This window comes from Sus scrofa, chromosome 8, assembly GCF_000003025.6.
Source record: "Sus scrofa isolate TJ Tabasco breed Duroc chromosome 8, Sscrofa11.1, whole genome shotgun sequence".
Classification (NCBI taxonomy): Eukaryota; Metazoa; Chordata; class Mammalia; order Artiodactyla; family Suidae; genus Sus; species Sus scrofa.
This window is the reverse complement of record NC_010450.4, coordinates 102,301,801-102,321,432: the sequence shown is the minus strand read 5'-3', so window position 1 is coordinate 102,321,432 and position 19,632 is coordinate 102,301,801. Positions and strand designations below refer to the sequence as shown.

General features: G+C 38.5%; 1 long non-coding RNA gene across 1 annotated transcript in view; it reads right to left on the bottom strand.

Moving 5' to 3' along the window:
* Positions 4,984 to 19,632, bottom strand: part of LOC110262162 — a 38,189-nt gene continuing 23,540 nt past the window's right edge. Inside the window, exons 2-3 of the long non-coding RNA XR_002346815.1 lie at positions 6,139 to 6,251; positions 4,984 to 5,981 (exon numbers count right to left, since the gene is read on the bottom strand). This is a non-coding gene — a long non-coding RNA (uncharacterized LOC110262162). The remainder of the gene's footprint in view (positions 5,982 to 6,138; positions 6,252 to 19,632) is intronic.

Here is a 19,632-nt window from a genome sequence, read left to right as displayed (position 1 = left end):
CGTCCTCTCACCTGTAACATACATCCCTTGCTTACCTTTTCCTTGGGTTTGTTTTAAGGATTAAAAATGGGATGGATGTTGAGTAAGAATGTGTTTTACCAGGTAAATGCTGGACACTATTATTATTCTGTTAATGAGAGTCCCAAATGTTACATGTAGACTGCTGTACAAAATCCCCAGGCCCTAGGCCTTTCTACCAAGCAACTTACTGTTTAAGAAATCTCTCGAATATCTCTGTCAATAACATTATTTTTTATTCTAATTTTTTATGTTTTTTTAAATTTTATTGGAGTAGGATTGACTTGCAAAGTTCTATTACTGTTTTCAGGTGTACAGCTTAGTTAAAACAGTTATACATATACATATATCCATTCCTTTTCAGATTCTTTTCCAATATAGGTTATTACACAGTACCGAGTAGATTTCCCTGTGCTATATAGTAGGTCCTTTTTACTTAATTTATTTTATATATAGTAGTGTGTATATGTTAATCCAAACCCCAATTTATCCCCCTCCCCACATTTCCCCTTTGGTAAACATAAATTTGGTTTTAAAATCGGAGTCTGTTTCTGTTTTGTAAGTTCTATTGTATCATTTCTATTAGATTCCACACATTAGAGATCTCATATTTGTCTTTCTCTGACTTCATTTAGTGTGATAATTTCTAGGTCCATCCATGTTGCTTCAAATGGCATTATTTCATTCTTTTTTTATGGCTAACAGTCCATCGTATATACATACCACATCTTCTTTATCCAGTTCTCTGTTGATGACCATTTAGATTGTTTCCACATCTTGGCTATTGTAAACAGTGCTGCAGTGAACATTGTTGTTCATGGATCTTTTCAAATTAATGTTTTCTCTGGATATACCCAAGAGTGGGATTGCTGGGTCATATTGTAGTTCTATGTTTAGTTTTTTAAGGAATCTCCATACTGTTCTCCATAGTGGTTATACCAATTTACAATCCTACAAGCAATATAGAAGGGCTCCCTTTTCTCCATACCCTCTCCAGCATTTATTGTAGACTTTTTGATGATGGCCATTCTGACTGGTCTGAGGCAATACCTCATCGTAGTTTTGATTTGCATTTCCCTAATAATGATGTCAAGCATCTTTTCGTGTGTTTTTTTGGCATCTGTCTTATTTGGAGAAATGTCTGTTTAGATCTTCTGACCATTTTTTAATTGGGCTGTTTGGATTTATTTGGCATAAAACTGTATATCTGTATATTCTGGAGATTAATCCCTTGTCATTTTGTTTGCAAAGAATTTCTCCCATCCTATGGGTTGTCTTTTCATTTTGTTCATGGTTTATTTTGCTATGCAAAAACTTTTAAGTTGAATTAGATCTCATTTGCTTATTTTTGTTCTTATTTTCATTACTCTAGAAGGTGGATCAAGAAAGATACTCCTGCAATTTATGTCAAAGAGTGTTCTGATTATGTTTACCTCTAAGAGTTTTATAGTATCCGGTCTTATGTTTGGGTTTTTAATCCATTTTGAGTTTATTTCTGTGTTGGTGCTACACAAAAATGTATGGTATGTGGTGAGTATTCTAATTTCACTCTTTTACATGTTTTCCCAGTCCAGTTTTCCCAGCACAACTTATTGAAGAGAATGTAATTTCCCCATTGTATATTCTTGCCTCCTTTGTCATTGATTACTCAACCACACATGTGTGGATTTATTTCTGGACTTTCTACACTGTTCCACTGACCTATATTTCTGTTTTTGTGTCAGTACCATACTGTTTTGATGACTGTAGCTTTGTAGAATAGTCTCAAGTCCAAGAGCCTCATTCCTCCAGCTCCATTTTTCTTTCTCAAGATTGATTTGGATATCAGGGTCTTTTGTGTTTCCACACAAATTTTAAAATTTTTTGTTCTCGTTCTGTGAAAAATGCCATTGGTAATTTGATAGGTATTGTATTGAATCTGTAGATTACCTTAAGTAGCACAGTCAACTTAATTATGATATAGATTCTTCCAATCCAAAAACATGGTACATCTTTCCATCTGTTTGTGTCATCTTCTATCTCCTTCATCAGTGTCCTATAGTTTTCCAAGTACAGGTCTTTTGCCTCCTTAGGTAGGTTTATTCCTAGGTATTTTATTCTTTTTGATGCAGTGGTAAATGGGATTGTTTCTTTAATTTCTCTTTCTGATCTTTTGTTGTTAGTGTATAGGAAAACAAGAAATTTCTGTTTATTAATTTTGTATCCTGCAACTTTACCAAATTCATTGATGATCTCTAGTAGTTTTCTGGTAGCATCTTTAGGGTTTTTTTTAATATATATAGTATCATGTCATCTGCATCAGTGACAGTTTTACCTCTTCTTTTTCAATTTAGTTTCATTTCTTTTTCTTCTCTGATCATCATGGCTATGACTTCCAAAACTCTGTTGAATTAAAGTGGTGAGAGGTCGACATCCTTGTCTTCTTCCTGATCTTAGAGGAAATGCTTCCAGATTTTCACCATTGAGAATGATGTTAGCTGTGGGTCTGTCATATATGCCTTTTAATATGTTGAGGTAGGTTCCCTTTATTCCCACTTTCAGGGCAGTTTTTATCATAAATGGATGTTGAATTTTTATCAAAAGCTTTGTTCTGCATCTATTGAGATAACCATATGATTTTTACTCTTCAGTTTGTTGATGTGATGTATAACATTGATTGATTTATATATATTTATATCCCTGGGATGAATTCCAGTTGATCATGGTGCATAGTCCTTTTAATAAATAGTTAGATTGCTAAATTTTGTTGAGGATTTTTGCATCTATGTTCATCAATGATTTTGGCCTGTAATTTTCTTTTTTGTGGTTACCTTTGTCTGGTTTTGGCATGAGGGTGATGGTGGCCACATCGAATGAGCCTAAGAGCCTTCCTTTGCAATTTTTTGGAAGAGTTGCAGAAAGATAGGTGTTAACTCTTCTCTAAATGTGTGAAGCCATCTGGTCCTGGACTTTAGTTTTTTGGAAGCTTTTAAATCACATTTTCAATTTTAGTACTTGTGATTGGCCTATTCATATTTTCTATTTCTTACTAGTTCAGTCTTGGAAGGTATAACCTTCATGAGAATTTGTTCATTTTTTCTAAGTTGTCCGCTCTATTGGCATATAGTTGCTTGTAGTAGTCTCTTATGATCCTTTGTATTTCTGTGGTGTCAGCTGTAATTTCTCCTTTTTTGTTTCTAACTGTATTGATTTGAGCCCATTCCCTTTTTGTCTTGGTGAGGGGCTAAAGGTTTATGAATTTTGTTTATCTTTTCAAAGAATCAGCTTTTAGTTTCATTGATCTTTTCTATTGTTTCCTTCATCTCTATCTCATTTATTTCTGCCCTGATCTTTAGGATTTTTTTTGTGTGTGTGTCTTTTTAGGGCTGCACCCTTGACACATGGAGATATGGAGGTTCCCAGGCTAGGGTCTAATCAGATCTGTTGCTGCTGGCCTATGCCAGAACCATAGCAATGCCAGATCCGAGCCAAGTCTGTGACCTACACCTCAGTTCACAGCAATGCTGGATCCTTAACCCACTGAGTGAGGCCAGTGATCGAACCCCGCAACCTCATCATTCCTAGTTGGATTCGTTTCCACTGTGCCAAGACGGGAACTCCAGAATTTCTCTACTAACTTTGTCTTTTGTTTGTTTTTCCTTTGCTAACTGCTTTAGGTATAAGGTTAGGTTTTTTATTTGGGATTTTTCTTCTTTTTTGAAGACTGTATCGCTATAAACTTCCCTCTGAGAACTGCTTTTGCTGTGTCCCATAGGTTTTGGATATTCTTTGTTGCCATTTCTGTCTAGGTATTTTTTGAATTCCTCTTTGATTTCTTCAGTGATCCCTTGATTGTTTAGTAGTCCATAATATTATTGATCCATGTCATGGGCAGTGGTATGCTGCAACTGGCTTATAAGATTTTTCTCAAAATGTTGCAAGCCATTTGCTAAAATACAGCTATGATTAAAATTAAGTCATATAGGAGTTCCTGTTGTGGATTAATGGGTTAAGAACCCAGCTAGTATCCATGAGAATGCAGGTTCAATCCCTGGCTTCGCTCAGTGGGTTGAAGGATCTGGGATTGCCACGAGTTGTGGCATAGGTTGCAGATGCAGATCAGATCTGGTGTTGCTGTTGCTGTGGCATAGCCTGGCAGCTGCAGCTCTGATTCAACCCCTAGCCTGGGAACTTCCACATGCCACAGACGTGGTCTTAAAAAGAAAACAAAAAATAAATAAATAATGAAGTCATAAACTTAAAATAAATTATTTTAACAATGGTAGTAAATATTCAAAACTCATCACTTCCTAATTATTTTAGTACATTTTACTATTATCTATGCACTTGATATTATTTACATCTGCCAGAGCTATATGGCTGAAGTATTATATAATAGTATGTGACTGCATACCTCTTTACAACTGTGCTTAGGTGTCATGTAGATAGCTTGAAACTGGCCACAGTAGGAGTATTTGGCTTGTAGAAATGTGCAATTGCTAAAAGTCAGGTCCAGAGACCCAGCTGTTAAACATTTAGCAGCACACCACTGCTCACAGAGTTTAGTGAGGAAAATTTGGAGTCTTATACAAGTAAATCAGAGATCTGTAATTTTCTCTCTCTTTTTTTTTTTTTTTTTTTTTTTTTTTTTACTACCCAGACTCCACACGCCTCCACTCTAGACACCACATATCTCTACTAGTAGAATTCTCCATTTTATATACTCTTGGCTAGAGGACATATCTGCAGTGACTGCTTTCCATTGCCACCTCCTGTTATAGAAACTGAGGGGGTCAGGTACACCTTTTACCCACTCCTGATAGAGTGCAGGTAGGAGGTCAGGAAGAGCCACGCCAGAAACTCACCCACATATCCTTGATTCCAGGACTCTGAAGCTTGGGAGCAGATGGAACAGGAGAAAATGTTTGGAGGTCAGATGCATCTGAGTAACAGAGGAGCTCCCAGACCAGACCAGTCCTGAGAATGACAGGCATAGCTCTTACTGCCTGCTCATAGCATCCTTGACTCCTGCCTTTTTCCTAACCTCAGCCTCCTGCCTCTTTTCTATTCTATTAATGTCTACTGGTTTTCCAGTAAATCTCCTTATTTCAGCAAAGCATAGTGGTTAATAGCTGCTTGTAGATAAGGTAAATAAAGCAATACTGACACACTTTGCATATGTTAAGCATTCATAATCAATAAGGTATTTGGAAGGAAAGGCCTGTGCCACTTGGCACATTGCCATTCAGATATCTAAGCCATTACAAGATGGGACACTGAAGCCAACAGAGAGGTGAAGTGACCTACCCAAGGCCACACACCTAGCAAGTGGTTCTGAGTTTGGCTCCAGAGCCTGCATTCTCAACCCCTCCCTCCCCCATGATATACAATTCACAGGGGAATTTCTTGCATGACCATCAATTTAATGACTTTTTCTTCTGAGTGTCAAAATTGAAACAAATTTTAAGAAACACACCTTCTGCTTATATATACCTCAGCTCTTTTTTTTGAAACCTTGAAGGTCAATACTTCAAATGAGCCAGTGTTTGCCTGCAAAATGCTGAGAAAAGAGGCCAAGGAATGAGGGCTTTATGTCAACAAGCTCAAACCCACTTCAGCCTTCCTAACTATAACTATTTAGATTATCCATTTATCTGGGCAGCTTAAATGGATTTATAAATATTAATAAATCTTCATTTTCCACTCTCAATAGAATTTGTATTTAAAATAATATTGCTGCCACAAAATAGCATTATATTTATTAGATGCTCCTAATGCTTTTTAGCTTCTGGTCATATTTCTATTATCTCATAAGCTGGTCTGAATATTAGTTCATATTATTATAAATGACTCCACAGAAATAAGACATGATCTTTCTATGCCTAAATATGTATATTACTGGAAATCCCCAGAAATGAAATCCAAGAATTTTAAAAGGCAGAAAGGACACTCACTGTAGATAAGAGCTTGGCCAGTTCCATCATCTACAAAGAAAGCCCAGATGCACAGATTGGTAAGGTGGAGGGAGGCTGTGTCATTACAATCCCTGACTACTGCCCAGAGTGGCCCCCATATATGTTCTCTCTTAACACAGTAAGCTTCATCCACCACTCAGAGGCAGACTTCCAAGTCCTCACTCACCTCCTCGTGAGTCTCAGAACCACTGCTCCAGGTCCCAGTCTATGGGCATCCATGGTGTGTAGCAGGATAGGGTTCTCCATCCCCATGCCTGCTTTGTTGCTCCCCACCCTCACCTGCAAAAGGAAAGGGTTGTTTATCATAACAAGCATCAAAGGTACTTGGGATAAGTGATTAGTAGTAGCAGCAGATAAGTGTGTCCTGTAAATGTGCTTTGACCCCCCCATCTCCTCACTCCTGCCCCATGTTCATTTCTAGGAGCTACAAACTTGGCTTCCTTGGAACCACTCCTACAACCCTCAATAACAGAATTAGAAAAGCTACTCCAATGTTCACCACTGTAGGGGAGAAATGTGACTTGTCCTACCTCTGAGAGTCATCTCAAGTTAATCAACAGTTATTGTAACATTCTAACAATAGGATTTGCCTATCTCACTCTCACCGCTTTCCCCACTCTGCCCCCAAAAGAACTGGGCAGTTATGTAATGCTTATAAAATAAGATATTCCTCAGGAATAAAATATATGTGATAAGCTGCTTAAATCTGATGTAAACATTTAGAAATTCCAGTGAATCAGAAGTAGAGAAGGTAGGAAAGGTTGAAGGGAGGGAAAGAAATTTTAAGGAAGAAATTTGAGGGGTATGTAGGAAATCATCCTATGCAGGTAGACATTGAAATCCAGAATTTAACACTAAGAACAATTCTATGCAAGCAACAAATCTAGATCCTGTCCTTACTTGAAAATCTTAAACACAGCAGAAGATACCCAAGTCTTTCCAATATAAAAAAAAGAAAAATATTAAGTGACAGATGTGCTAACAGCCAAACACTATTTCTTTAATTTAGACCCTTTCCAGTAAATTAGCAGGAACTTTGGAGAAAGTCAATGTGACTGGCTGACCCTAGGCTTGATCAGTATTGGGTCATGTAGCAAAATTAAAAGTCTGAGCATTATATAGAACAATATATCCTTTGTTCAGCACAACTTTAATAATGACAGTGGTGAAACTGTCATCATTAATGGAAGGTCTGCAAGATTCTATGTGAGCTGATCATGATCAGAGCTGTGGACCTGCAGATGCGTTTGTGCGCACACGCGCACACACACAAACACACACACACACACACACACACACACAAATAGACTGCCCCAAAGGCAAAAGGAATCAGGAAAAAAGTAGAACTTGTTGTCATGCATATTCCCTTAGTGAAATGCCAACTTGGGAACTCTGATGGCCCAACAACTATGATCTAGGGATCTAAGCTACCTTCCATACACATTCAGACACTGGTTCAGACTAGCAATGAACAGATTTGGTCCCAGATCAGCCCAGTGCACACTACCCTATACTATACTGTACAGTGCTGTAAGTAAATTTCTAGTCCTATGGATTTGGAAGGTATCCTGGCTTTGTTAGTGGCTACTTGGGTGACCTCAGACACCTCTGGTTGCCCGCTAAGCACCTCATCCCACTTTCCTCCTTATTAATAGAATCCTGACTGGAGTCAGCTATCTGCCTCCTTCCCATGTGCCCTGTGTAATTTAGAGGAAACTCTTTTGGGGAAGTGGATCTCTGTTACTCAGAGAATATGACTTTTTTTTTTTTTTTTTTTTTGTCCAGGAGGGGCATATGACCTAAATCGAGTTAATCTAATTGAATAAATGAATTATCGGTCAATGTTCCAAAAGAAAACAAATCCACCGTAGGTATTTAAAACAGGGAAATGTAATACTGGGAATTGGTTCTAAGGCTATTGTATGGGTAGGAGGAAGAAAAAGAAGGTAAAGTTCCACAAGATTATAGCCCCAGGGGCTAGAGGAGCAAAAGGGAAAGCAGAATTACACTGAGCACGTGATCACTACTGCCCAGAGCCTGCGAACACTGTTGCCATAATTTACACCCAAGACTTTACCTGGAAGTTACAAGCCTTCAGTTGACTCCAGAATTCCAAAATATTATATCTGACAGATTCTGCTAGTGAAATTGTTGTCAAGGTGGGGAGACAGATTCCTAGTGCTTTCTAATCCATCTTCCCAGAATCTCGTCTTTATCTTTAATTGTGGTAAACTACACTTAGGATAAAAGTTAAGTTACATCTTAACTATTTAAGTGTACAGTTAGGTGGTATTAAATACATTCATAATCTTGTGCAACCATCACCACCATCAATCTCTCAGAACTTTTTCATCTCGCAAACCAACACTCTGCATCCATTTCCCATTCCCTGCAGCCCTTAGAGACCACCATCCTCCTCTCGGCATCTGTGAAATTGACTACTCTAGGTACCTCATGTAAGTGGAACCCTCGTGTGAGTGGCTTATTTCACTTACCATAATGTCCTCAAGGTTCATCCCTACTGTAGCATGTGTCATAATTTCCTTCCTTGTAAGGCTGAATGGTTTTCTATAATGGTTAACTTCATGTGTCAACTTGACCAGTCCACAGGGTGTCCAGACATTTGGTCAAACATTCTGAGTATGTCTGTGAGGGTGTTTTCAGATGAGATAAACTTTTGAATTAGTAACTGAGAAAAGTGGATTGCCCTCCCTAGTTCGAGTGGGACTGATCCAATTAGTTGGAAGAACTGAAAATGGGCTGACCCTCCCGTGAGCAAGAGGCCTGATTGCCTTTGAGTTGGGACATCAGTTTTTTCCCTGCCTTCAGACTTGAACTGAAACTTGGTCTTCTCAGTCCTTGAGCTGCTATTTTTCAAACTGCAACTACATTTTCAGCTCTTCTCAGTCTCAAACTCACTGACTGCAGACTTGGAGCTTCTCAGCTGCCATAATAATGTAAGCCGATTCATTATAATTGTATCTATCTCCCTCTATCTCCATCTAGCTAGACCTCCTATTTGTTCCATTTCTCTGGAGATCCTTGACTACTACACATTCCATTGTTTGTATATACCACTCTTGTAGATAGGATTTAAGTAAAATGAGCTTTAACATGTGAACTAAAACATTAAAATAATTTACTTTGGCTACAGGTTATAGGAAGGCATATACATATCCTTCCTGAAGAACTATTTCCTGAGGAGCTTAAACATTCTTAATGTAGAATGTCACACTGCTATTTAGAATATGTGAAAATTATTTCTTCTCAGGGTTTTGTGTATTTAGAGAGGCCAGTTCCATGGAGGTTAAGGTAAAGGCCTGGTATTACTCCTCTGTGATATTTCATATTAGAAGGCCATCGTCATAAATACTGGTTGGGATCTACAATAGAAACCCTTGGTCAGAAACTAAGGCCTTCACTAGGAAACATACCAAATGTTCCTTCTGTAATTACCACCATAAACCAGCCAACAAATGACCGCCCACCCAAGCCTCCCACTGGCTTTGCAGCAGCTGTGAATCAATCCAAGGAACCTTCTAACCCTCCCCATGGAAATCATTAGTTCACACTAGAGGCTGCTGGCTTGGGACAGGCAGAGTCTCTTTGTATCGCTTCATTCATATGTACTTTCTTTTAGCTTCATGGATCTAAGCCCCTAAACACCAAGATGACTGGCACCCTAGAGAGGCAACATCTAAAGCACCTTTTCAAGAATTCAAAAGTTATGGATTACAAATTCAGCAATAAATAGATCATTCTATCATTTTCTGAGACCTGTGAAACACTGTAAAAAGACACTGTTCAGGGTGCGTGTGAAACTGATGATACTAGAATATTAATACCAGCATGAGGTTTTCTTTTGCTTTGCTGCAGGTACTGTTGGTTGTGCTAAATGATGCAATTACAGTGATCACTCAGTAATGAAAATGAAGCTTTGTGGCATCTGAAGAAAATGTATATTCCTTGTTGGCTGTTGCACACCTGGCTCTTCTGTGTGCTCTTCCTAATCATGATCTCTTCATGGGGTGTATGGCTAAGCTGGTGGGCTGTGACTGTCACTAGACACCACCAAGAATTTTGCTTCTCCACCCATCCCAGCTGGTAGTTGAGCTGCTTCTCACCTATGAGGAGAGACAAACCCATAACTCATTATATAAAACTCAGCACCTGCTACCTACATATTTTTTGGTTCTTCGTATTTTATTCTATCTTGTATATTTCATCAGGTGAAAGATAAGAAGTCTGTTGCAAGAGAAAAACAGCCATTTATCCGTTTCATCACTTTGCTGATGCCTTAGCTACACTTACCAGTATAATTTTTCCTCTTCCTTCTCCACATTTCTTAAGCTTTTCTATAGTTGTGCAAAGAACCCTGGTGAGAAACTTAAAAGGCCTGGGTTCTAAGCATCCCATGCTAGCATAATCATCTAACATTGGGCATGTCTTTAATTAACTTCTCCAGCTTCTGCTTCCAAAATTAGGGGACTGAACATAATTATCTCCATGTCCCTTCTGGTTCCAAAATTCAAATGACTTATCATTTTTACTGCCAAAACCAAGGGTGGTGGAAAAGTGAGATTATCTGGGTGAATTGCTCCCAGCTGCCATGATGATGGGGTAGGCTTGGAACCCAGAGTGCCTTCCTTCAGGAAAGCAATTTGCTCTGGGAAGGGTCTCTGACACATTAACAGAAGAGGTTAGTGAACTTCTGCTCACTGCTTACCCCGGCCATGACATTTTTCCTTTTTACTTTAAGAAAGCAGAGTTTCTCCGGTGGAACCAACTTATCAGCAGCTCCCTAAAGAAACCACTTTTTTACTATGTGCAAACCATGAAGCAGGACTCAACACAATGTGGGTTCCTTTAAAAGAAAAAATCAGGTCACAGAGCGTGAATGAACAACAAAGAAGTTACTGAAGGAAGAATGTAGACCACAGAGCAAACCCACATGCACTAGACATTTCTGTTGCTCCCAAAGGCCCTGGTTGCCTCTTTGGGCAATTTTGTATGTGCTGTCCTTCTTAATACCTTTCTTCCCCAACAAAGTCATTATTTTCCCCCCCTTTGTTTTCTTTGTTAGGCAGGAGACCTGAGCACCAACCTGAGCTGACTTCTACCTGCAGGTAGGTTTAAGTTCTCTTCTAAATAAAACTCAGGCCCACAAGGCCTATGAGCTGCCAAGAAGATATTTTTCCCCTGAGTAATTCACATGATATTTCAACATCTCCAATCAAGTCCAAATCATTTCCAAACAAGAAAGAGTGTGAGAGGGAGTTTCCCATTGTGGCTCAGTGGAAACAAATCCAACTAGTAGCCATGAAGATGAGGGTTTGATCCCTAGACTTGCTCAGTGAGTCTGGGATCTGATGTTGCCATACGCTGTGGTGTAGGTCGTAGACACGGCACAGATCTGGCATTACTACGGCTGTGGTGTAGGCTGGCAGCTGTAGCCTGGATTTGACCCCTAGCCTGGGAATTTCCATATGCCATGGGTGTGGCCCTAAAAAGCAAAAAAAAAGGGGGGTGCAGAAAAAAGGGTGTGAGAGAAAAACTATTTTGTGAAGAAGACTTCCCAGGTAGGCTGGTGAGAAAAGGACTTCACACTAGTGCAATTGCATGCACTTTTAAAATTCTCTTTCATGTAAGGATGAATAAAACTCCATTGTATGGGCTTAAAAATGAAGCTTTCTACATCCCCAACACCCTAAGAAAAAGGCTTTGTGAGCTTTCACCTACTTTGAACTAAAATTGATTTCATTATAAAGACTATTTTTTAAAAGACTATTTAATACTAAAGAGTATTTTAAAAAAAAAGACAAATTAAACAACACTTGGAGTTCCCATTGTGGCTCAGCAGAAATGAATCTGACTGGCATCCAGGAGGACACAGGTTCAATCCCCGGCCTCACTCATGGGTTAAGGATCTGGCATTGCTGTGAGCTGTGGTGTAGGTCACAGACGTGGCTCGGATCCCAAGTTGCTGTGGCTATGGTGTAGGCCAGTGGCTGCAGCTCCTATTCAACCCCTACCCTGGGAACCTCCATATGCCTTGGGTATAGGCCAAGAAAGAAAGAAAGAAGTTAAAAGAGTATTGAGTGTTTTTGTTATCAGGCAGTTGACAGTCCATATTTTATATTGTCTTTAACATCACAATAACCATTTCACAACATTACTATGAAGCTGGCATATTTGGTGTGCTATTTGGTATTCATGCTATTCTAGTGAGGTTTTCTCTGCCAAGGAAATAGTGTGACAAAATTTGCTCTCAATTTGAACTCAAGAAGAATATTAATTTAAAGGACAACTGTTTGCCCATCCAACTATTGTTAATCACATTTGTAAAACAATTCATGCATAAGGGCAGTGTGTTTCTAAAACTAGCCTACACACTGTGATTTAAAAAAAAATACTATGAAATTAAATTGTGAAATAAGCCTTGCAAAGATGTCAAAATTATACTCTTTAGTTACTGAAATACATAAGGCATAAAATAATCCTATGTTTCATAAGTAAACTATTGAATGAAAAACATATAAGCTTTTCTAATGGAAAGTAAATGCACAAATTGTTTAAACTTAATCCCTGTAGATCAACTTTGTCAAAATTTAATACTTGTTAAATTGCATATCTAGTGTGTTTTAAAAGCACACAGAATTAAGCATTGCTTCATAGTAGAGAATGGTGATTAAGTGCCTGAGTTTATAGCCAGGCTGCTTAAATTAATTAATTTTGGCTTCCCTCCTAATTAACATGTAGCCTCATCTCTGTGAATTAATTTCCTCAGCTATAAAATGGAAGTAGTAATGATACACTCAACACTGGGTTGTGGTGGAGATTAAATGGATTAAGATATATAAAGAGCTTAGAACATTGCCCAGAACATGGAAAGGGCCCAATTAGTCCACTATTCTTATTATTAGTTCACAAGTCAGGATATTTCACATAGCAATGACAGTGCCGATCTGTGACTACATGAACCATGAACAAGCTGTACGATTCATTGCCTACGTCACTAATCATATCTACCATTCTCCCGATCACGTTTCTGCCATTAAATTACATTAAAAACCTATTATAGGGAGTTCCCATTGTAGCTCAGTGGTTAATGAATCCGACTAGGAACTATGAGGTTGCAGGTTCAATCCCTGACCTTGTTCAGTGGGTTAAGGATCCGGCATTGCTGTGAGCTGTGGTGTAGGTCACAGACGCGGCTCAGATCCCGTGTTGCTGTGGCTGTGGAATAGGCCCGTGGCTACAGCTCTGATTAGACCCCTAGCCTGGGAACCTCCATATGCTGCAGGAGCGGCCCTAGAAAAAGAGAAAAGGACAAAAAAAAAAAAAACCTATTATAGTTCTTCTCTAATGTTTATATTTTTGATACATTCAGAATTTAATTTTTGATGAGGTGTAAGATAGAGATCCACCCTTATTTCTTCCTTTATTATTGCCTGTTTTCTCAAAACCATTTATTCAATGAACAACCCATTTTCCCTCTATCTATTCACTCTCCCATAACCTCAGACCAAATTTTCTTTTTTTCTTTTTTTAGGGCTGCAGGTGCGGCACATGGAGTTTCCCAAGCCAGAGGTCAAATCACTGTGTAGCTGCCAGCCTACACCACAACCATAGCAATGCCAAATCTGAGCCTCATCTGCGACCTACACCACAGCTCATAGCAATGCTGGATCCTTAACCCACTGAGCGAGGCCACGGATTGAGGCCACGGATCAAAACCTCATCCTCTTGGATAATAGTCAAGTTCATTTCCACCGAGCCTCAATGGGAACTCCCCCAAATTTTCAAACTAGGTTTCAGATATGCCTGAGGGTACATGAATACTTTCTAAAGGGCACAGGAGCATAGTTAGTTTTATAGTTATATACAGATCTTCAAGTCCCATTTACTTTTTCCTAAAGTCATTTGCCTGAGAAGATTCCAATCACCGAGAATTTCTCTCTTTCTCTCCTTCTCTATTTAAAAATAGACTTTATTTTTAGAGCAGTTTTAGATACACAGAAAATTGAAGGGAATGTGCATCCCCACACACCCTTTGCCCCTACACATGCACAGCTATCAACATCCTCCACAGTGCTACCTGTGTTACAACTGATGAACCTGTGATGACATATTATCACCCAAAGTTCATAGTTTCTATCACAGTTCACTCCTGGTGTTGGGCATTCCATGGATTTTGACAAAAGTATTTCAAAATGTATCCACCATTATAGTATGCAACAGAATGGTTTCACTGCCCTAAAAATCCTCTGTGCTCTGCTTGTTTATTTCTCTCTCTCCCTGGCAATCACTGGTATGTTCATTATCTCCACAGTTTTGCCTTTTCCAAAATGTCATGTAGAGTCATACAGCATGTTGCCTTTTTAGATTGGCTTCTTTCACTTATCAATAGTCAAGGGGCTCTTTTCATACTCTTTCCAAATTTCCTCTCTTTTTAACAAGTCGTATGTTTTAGCTGTTTCTAATCTTAACACTAGACTTTGCCAAATGAATAATCCTTTAAACAAGTCCTTTAGTCAAGGCACCATAACACAACTCCCCCAATCCAACTCATTAAGAGATACATTTCCAATAAATTGTACTTTTTAGGTGACAAGAAACACCCTTTGTCTGCTGAAAGGCTTCAGTGGTTCTCTCTTCCTGCCCCATTAGGCAGCCTAACAATTAGCTGGCTCAAAAATGGGGTGAGAAGGCTTATAGCTGATATCAGCCTCACTAAGCTCCAACTACTTCTCTTTTCTAAGAAAGTCAACCCACCTCTAGGAAGCTCCTAATTAAATAATTAAATAAATGCTTCCTGTCCTCCCTCAGTGCCCTAGGTTTACATAAGTGGGGCCCTAGGCTTAAACACCTCTTGCTGTGGGATGAGAGACTGAAAGAAACTGTGTCCTATTCTGCTGTCTCTTAGCTATGACTTTCCATCAAACATTGTCTTATGCCTCCTTTGTGAATTGTTTAGGGATCTTTGTGCCAACTAAAAGTCATATAATAATTGTTTATCAAAATTCATAATTTATGATGCTCTAACAAGTGCATATTACTAGTATTTATCATAAGTCAATCCAAAAGAAATTGCTTTATACATATGATCATAGGATATATATTTGATATGAAGAAGCATGACAAGAATGTAAATAAAAGACTTTCAACATAAAAGCCTATTTATTACATTGGAATAAAAAGCTATGGGGAAGTTGGTAGATGCAAACTATTACATTTAGAATGGATAAGCAATGAGGTCCTACTGTACAGCACAGGGAACTCAACCCAATCTCTTGGGGTAGAATATAATGGCAAATAATATGAGAAAAAAAAAAGTATATATATGAATGACTAGGTCACTATGCTGTACAGCAGAAACTGACAACACTGTGAATCAACTATACTCTAATAAAAAAGAAAAGACAAAAAAAAAAAGCCATGGGAGAAGTGGACTAGAAATGGAAGTTGAAAGAGAAAAAGAAACAATGTGAAACTTCTGTTAGGAGCTTGTTTATCAGCGTTTTGAATGGATGATAATGAATTCAAATCATTTTGTGGCACTTTTATTCCTACTGAAGAGTGATAAGTAGCTTTGTTTTAAAATATAGATGTTTGCAGTATGCCATAAAAAACATCCTTTGCTACCAGTCAAAGTTATAATGAAAAAAATTTAGAGGCCAATTTAAATTATTTCAGGGGAATAGAGTTTTTTCAAAAAGATTTTAGGAGGATTATTATTTTAAATATCCTAAAAAGAATCAGACTGCTTATTATACCTGTGCCACCTACTCCTCCATCCTCATACTTGGCTGGAATTATTCAGGCTCTTTAGGTGTGAGTGTGTGTGTGTGTGTGTGTGTATTTAGGGGTGCCAGGTACAAATGTTATTTAATACGAGCCCAGCTATCCTAACAGTTGCTCAGAAAATATTTCTTGAGATAACTGAATTGAAAATAAAATATTTATAATTTTAAATAAAGGCAAAATAGGATATAAAGATAAGTGTCTGTCTCACTGTTTTCAGAAGTTTGCTATAATAGTGGATTACAGGTGGTCTGAACTCCAGAGAATATAGTCCTTGGCTTTATCCTGCCAAATATTCTTTTTTTTTCCTAATCAGCCACTTTTATAAAAGGCTTAGAACTTTGCTGCTTGAAGTGTTTTCTGTGGATCAGCAGTGTTGGCATCACCTGGAAGCTTTTTAGAAATTCAGATATTCAGGCCTGGTCTGGGCTTTTGAATCAGAAACAGCAGTTTAATAGTATTTCCAGATGATTCCAATGCACATTAAAGTTTGAGAAGCTGTAGCTTGGTGGCACCTAGTTGTCTTGTTATCTCATGGGTAACAGCCATATCCAGTGAGGTTCCTGTTCCTCGCTATCTAAATGTATTCTTGGCTGTTCCAACACTACCATCGTCATTAACAATACTAATGACATCTATCTATAGACCAACCAACTGGGCATCTTTATATACATTATCTAACTTGATCCCAACTGCATTCTTCAATTTGGAACAAAGTGCTTTGTGCAAAGTGCACAAATTCAATTCCAACAATGTGAAGAGACACAAGTAGAGCTTCCTGGATTGTTTTCAAACATGAGTATGCTCTAAATTCAGAGTCCTTTGTAATTATTTTCAAATCTATTAATATCAATAATCTTCACTCAAATATATTTTGTTGTTGTATTCCAGAATATTTTAGAGAAAAAAAATATTGTTAGTGATTTAGGGGTGGGTTGGTTTTATTATTATATTGTAAAAATCTAGATCTGGAAAGCATGTTAATAAAACTATGTTAAGATGTCAAACAGCTTGTGGAAGAGAAATTAATAATCAAAAACACATAAAGCAGCTCTAATAAATCTACAAAAGGGTTTTATATGTCTAATTGTACATGTACTGCCTCAGGGACGAAGTAAAGAAAACACTTGATATTAACTTTATATGTGTACAATCCACAGTTCCCCCCTTATGCATTAGATAGAATATCAAATGATAAAAAAATGCATCCCCAACCTGAAGGAATTTTTATTCATAAGAAGACACTCAATGTAGAGATTAAAAAAAAAAGTAGAAAACACAGGGCAGAATATGGAAAAAAGCTTTATAATTTAGTATTGTATATATCAAAGTGATATAAATAAGCAGAATGAGGTGGGATTAGTAAAATAAAACTGAGATAAACATTTATTTCATGGCTTTCCAGTTCATTTCTTTGTCCCCATTGCTTGTTATTGGGCTGCCAAGACAGAAGGTCTGCAGGTGGGTGGGCCAAAGACCAAACATGCCCATTGCCAAGGAGAGGTGGGAAGAAAGCAATGGGGAAGATGCCCACAGAGATGGAAGGCACTTCTACATGGAAGGTCAAAATCTGTATTGTATTAAGGGAACTACCGATAAAAAATCAATATACCAAATATCAATATTTCATTCCTCCTATCAGGAGGTCACTCATTCATATTTAGACATGTCATTTTTGAGGGATCATATCTAGAAAGTTGGACTACTTAGACTACTTTGGCAAATCTGGTCAATTCCTGGGGTTCTAACAACATGTCCCTAAAACTCAGGAAACTCTGTTCTGGACCAAAAGTAACAACAGCTTTGCAATTGTAATGAGTTACTTCTTGTGCCAAGTCTCTCCAGTCATAGAGACGCTAGGACCCCCTGTACCAGTCTCTAAACCTCTTGTGTGGAGTCAGTGTAAGCCCATGAACAAAGCCCATCTTGGCTTCATGGAGGTTCATCAGCTCCTCACACACACCAACATTACTTATATGCAATTCACTTAATACAGATTGTGACCCCTCTCCTCACCCCACTTCCCACACGTACACATAGAATAGCCACTAACATACCACATCTCTGAGGACAGCTTTTCCATTGCTTATTTCCCACCACTCCTTGGAAAAAGACTTGTGTTGTTGCCTTTGCTTCTTTCTTCTACCCACCCACCTGCAGTCATTCTTTCTTGGCAGCTCAAAAGAACTTGGCACTCCTAAAGTAACTACCAATGGTGCGCTGCTTCACCAAATCGGGTTCTGACACCATGCTCTGCTGCCAAGGGCCCTGCCTCCCTCCAGCTGTTCCTCTATTTCTTCCCAGCAGTGTGACGCCCACAGAGAGGAGTTGGGGGTGGCGGGGGGGGGACTTGGCCCCCAGCATTCCTGTTTCTATCCCTGGGCTGTGCCGAAAGCTCTTAAGTACCTGATACAACTATGAGTTACTGAACATAAGGCTTTTACAGAGTTTGGGCTAATCAAATGAGCACAGTTAGCTTTGTACTTTGGGACAAAATGAATCCTGTTCATTGAGGTCACAAGTCTTGAACCAAAAGAGCTATCATAGCCTGAGGGGAGAGATCACAGGGTGAAGCTACCTCCTTTCAGTCCACAGGGCTGGTTTCTTTCTTTCTTTTTTTTTTTTTGGTCTTTTTAGGGCCACACCTGCATATGGAGGCTTCCAGGCTAGGAGTCGAATCAGAGTTGTAGCTGCTGGCCTATATCACAGCCACCACAACGCCAGATCTGAGCCATGTCTGTGACCTATACCATGGCTCATGGCAATGCTGGATCCTTATCCCACTGAGCGAGTCCAGGAATTGAACCTGTGCCCTCATGGATGCTAGTCAGATTCGTTTCCACTGTGCCACGATGGGAACTGCAGGGCTGCTTTCTAAGAGATCAGGTAGATATAAGCCAGACATTTGAGCCTGCCCAGACAATGAGTTGGTAGGCAGACCTTGTACTTGTCCCTGACTTTTATCTCTGGCACGTAAAGCATCTCTGTTAAATTAATGGGGGAAATATTCCACCGCTCTAATACATTCACTGGCTTAAGTTCTATGTAATTCTTTCCAGTGCTTAGTCTCTGAATTTAGTTTTATGCACAGTTAATCAACTACCTTGTAGTTCTTTCAGGATAAAGTTGAAAGTACTGCCATTTAAAACCACTTCATGAACATATACACCGATCACTTTCTCTGTGAAAAGCAGAGTTTCAAACTGCCTTCTCAAAACCTGATTACCAAAATATTGACTAATCTCTTGTAGAAAAACAGAATGCACTGAGCAGCTTGTGAAATACATTTTGGATGGCTAAATATGCCGTGGGGTTTTTTTTTTAATTCTGTAAAATTTCTCAATTCTGAACAAATTTCCTTAGGCATTTAAATCAATAGTCTGGCTGAATGATACTTGGTACTTTGCCTTACCTCAACTGGCTTTGGTATCCTCCATACTATTACACATGATGAAAACACCATCTGTCCTTCTTGAGAAGGTTCTGAAACTACTTCAAAGGAGAGTAGTTTCATTGAAATTTAACTTAATGTATACAATGTTGGCAAAAGTTCTGGAAAATAATCTTGCTTAACAGTTCTCTCATAACAAGGATGTATGGTTATTTAAAATAAAACGGTGTTGTCTAACTTGAAGAATTATATGTGTTTATTAAGTCTATCATAGTCGTGTTAGTGGTACTTTTATGCAAAATATGGTTAGTAATCTATTTTTTATACATAGTGAACATTCACAGCTCCTCTGCCAAAGAGGAGTAAACCTCAAATTAATAGATTTCTAACTTTTGGCAAATTACCTTCTTTATCTACGCATCAAAATCCTCACCTGCTCAGGGTTGTTGGGAAAATTAAATGTAT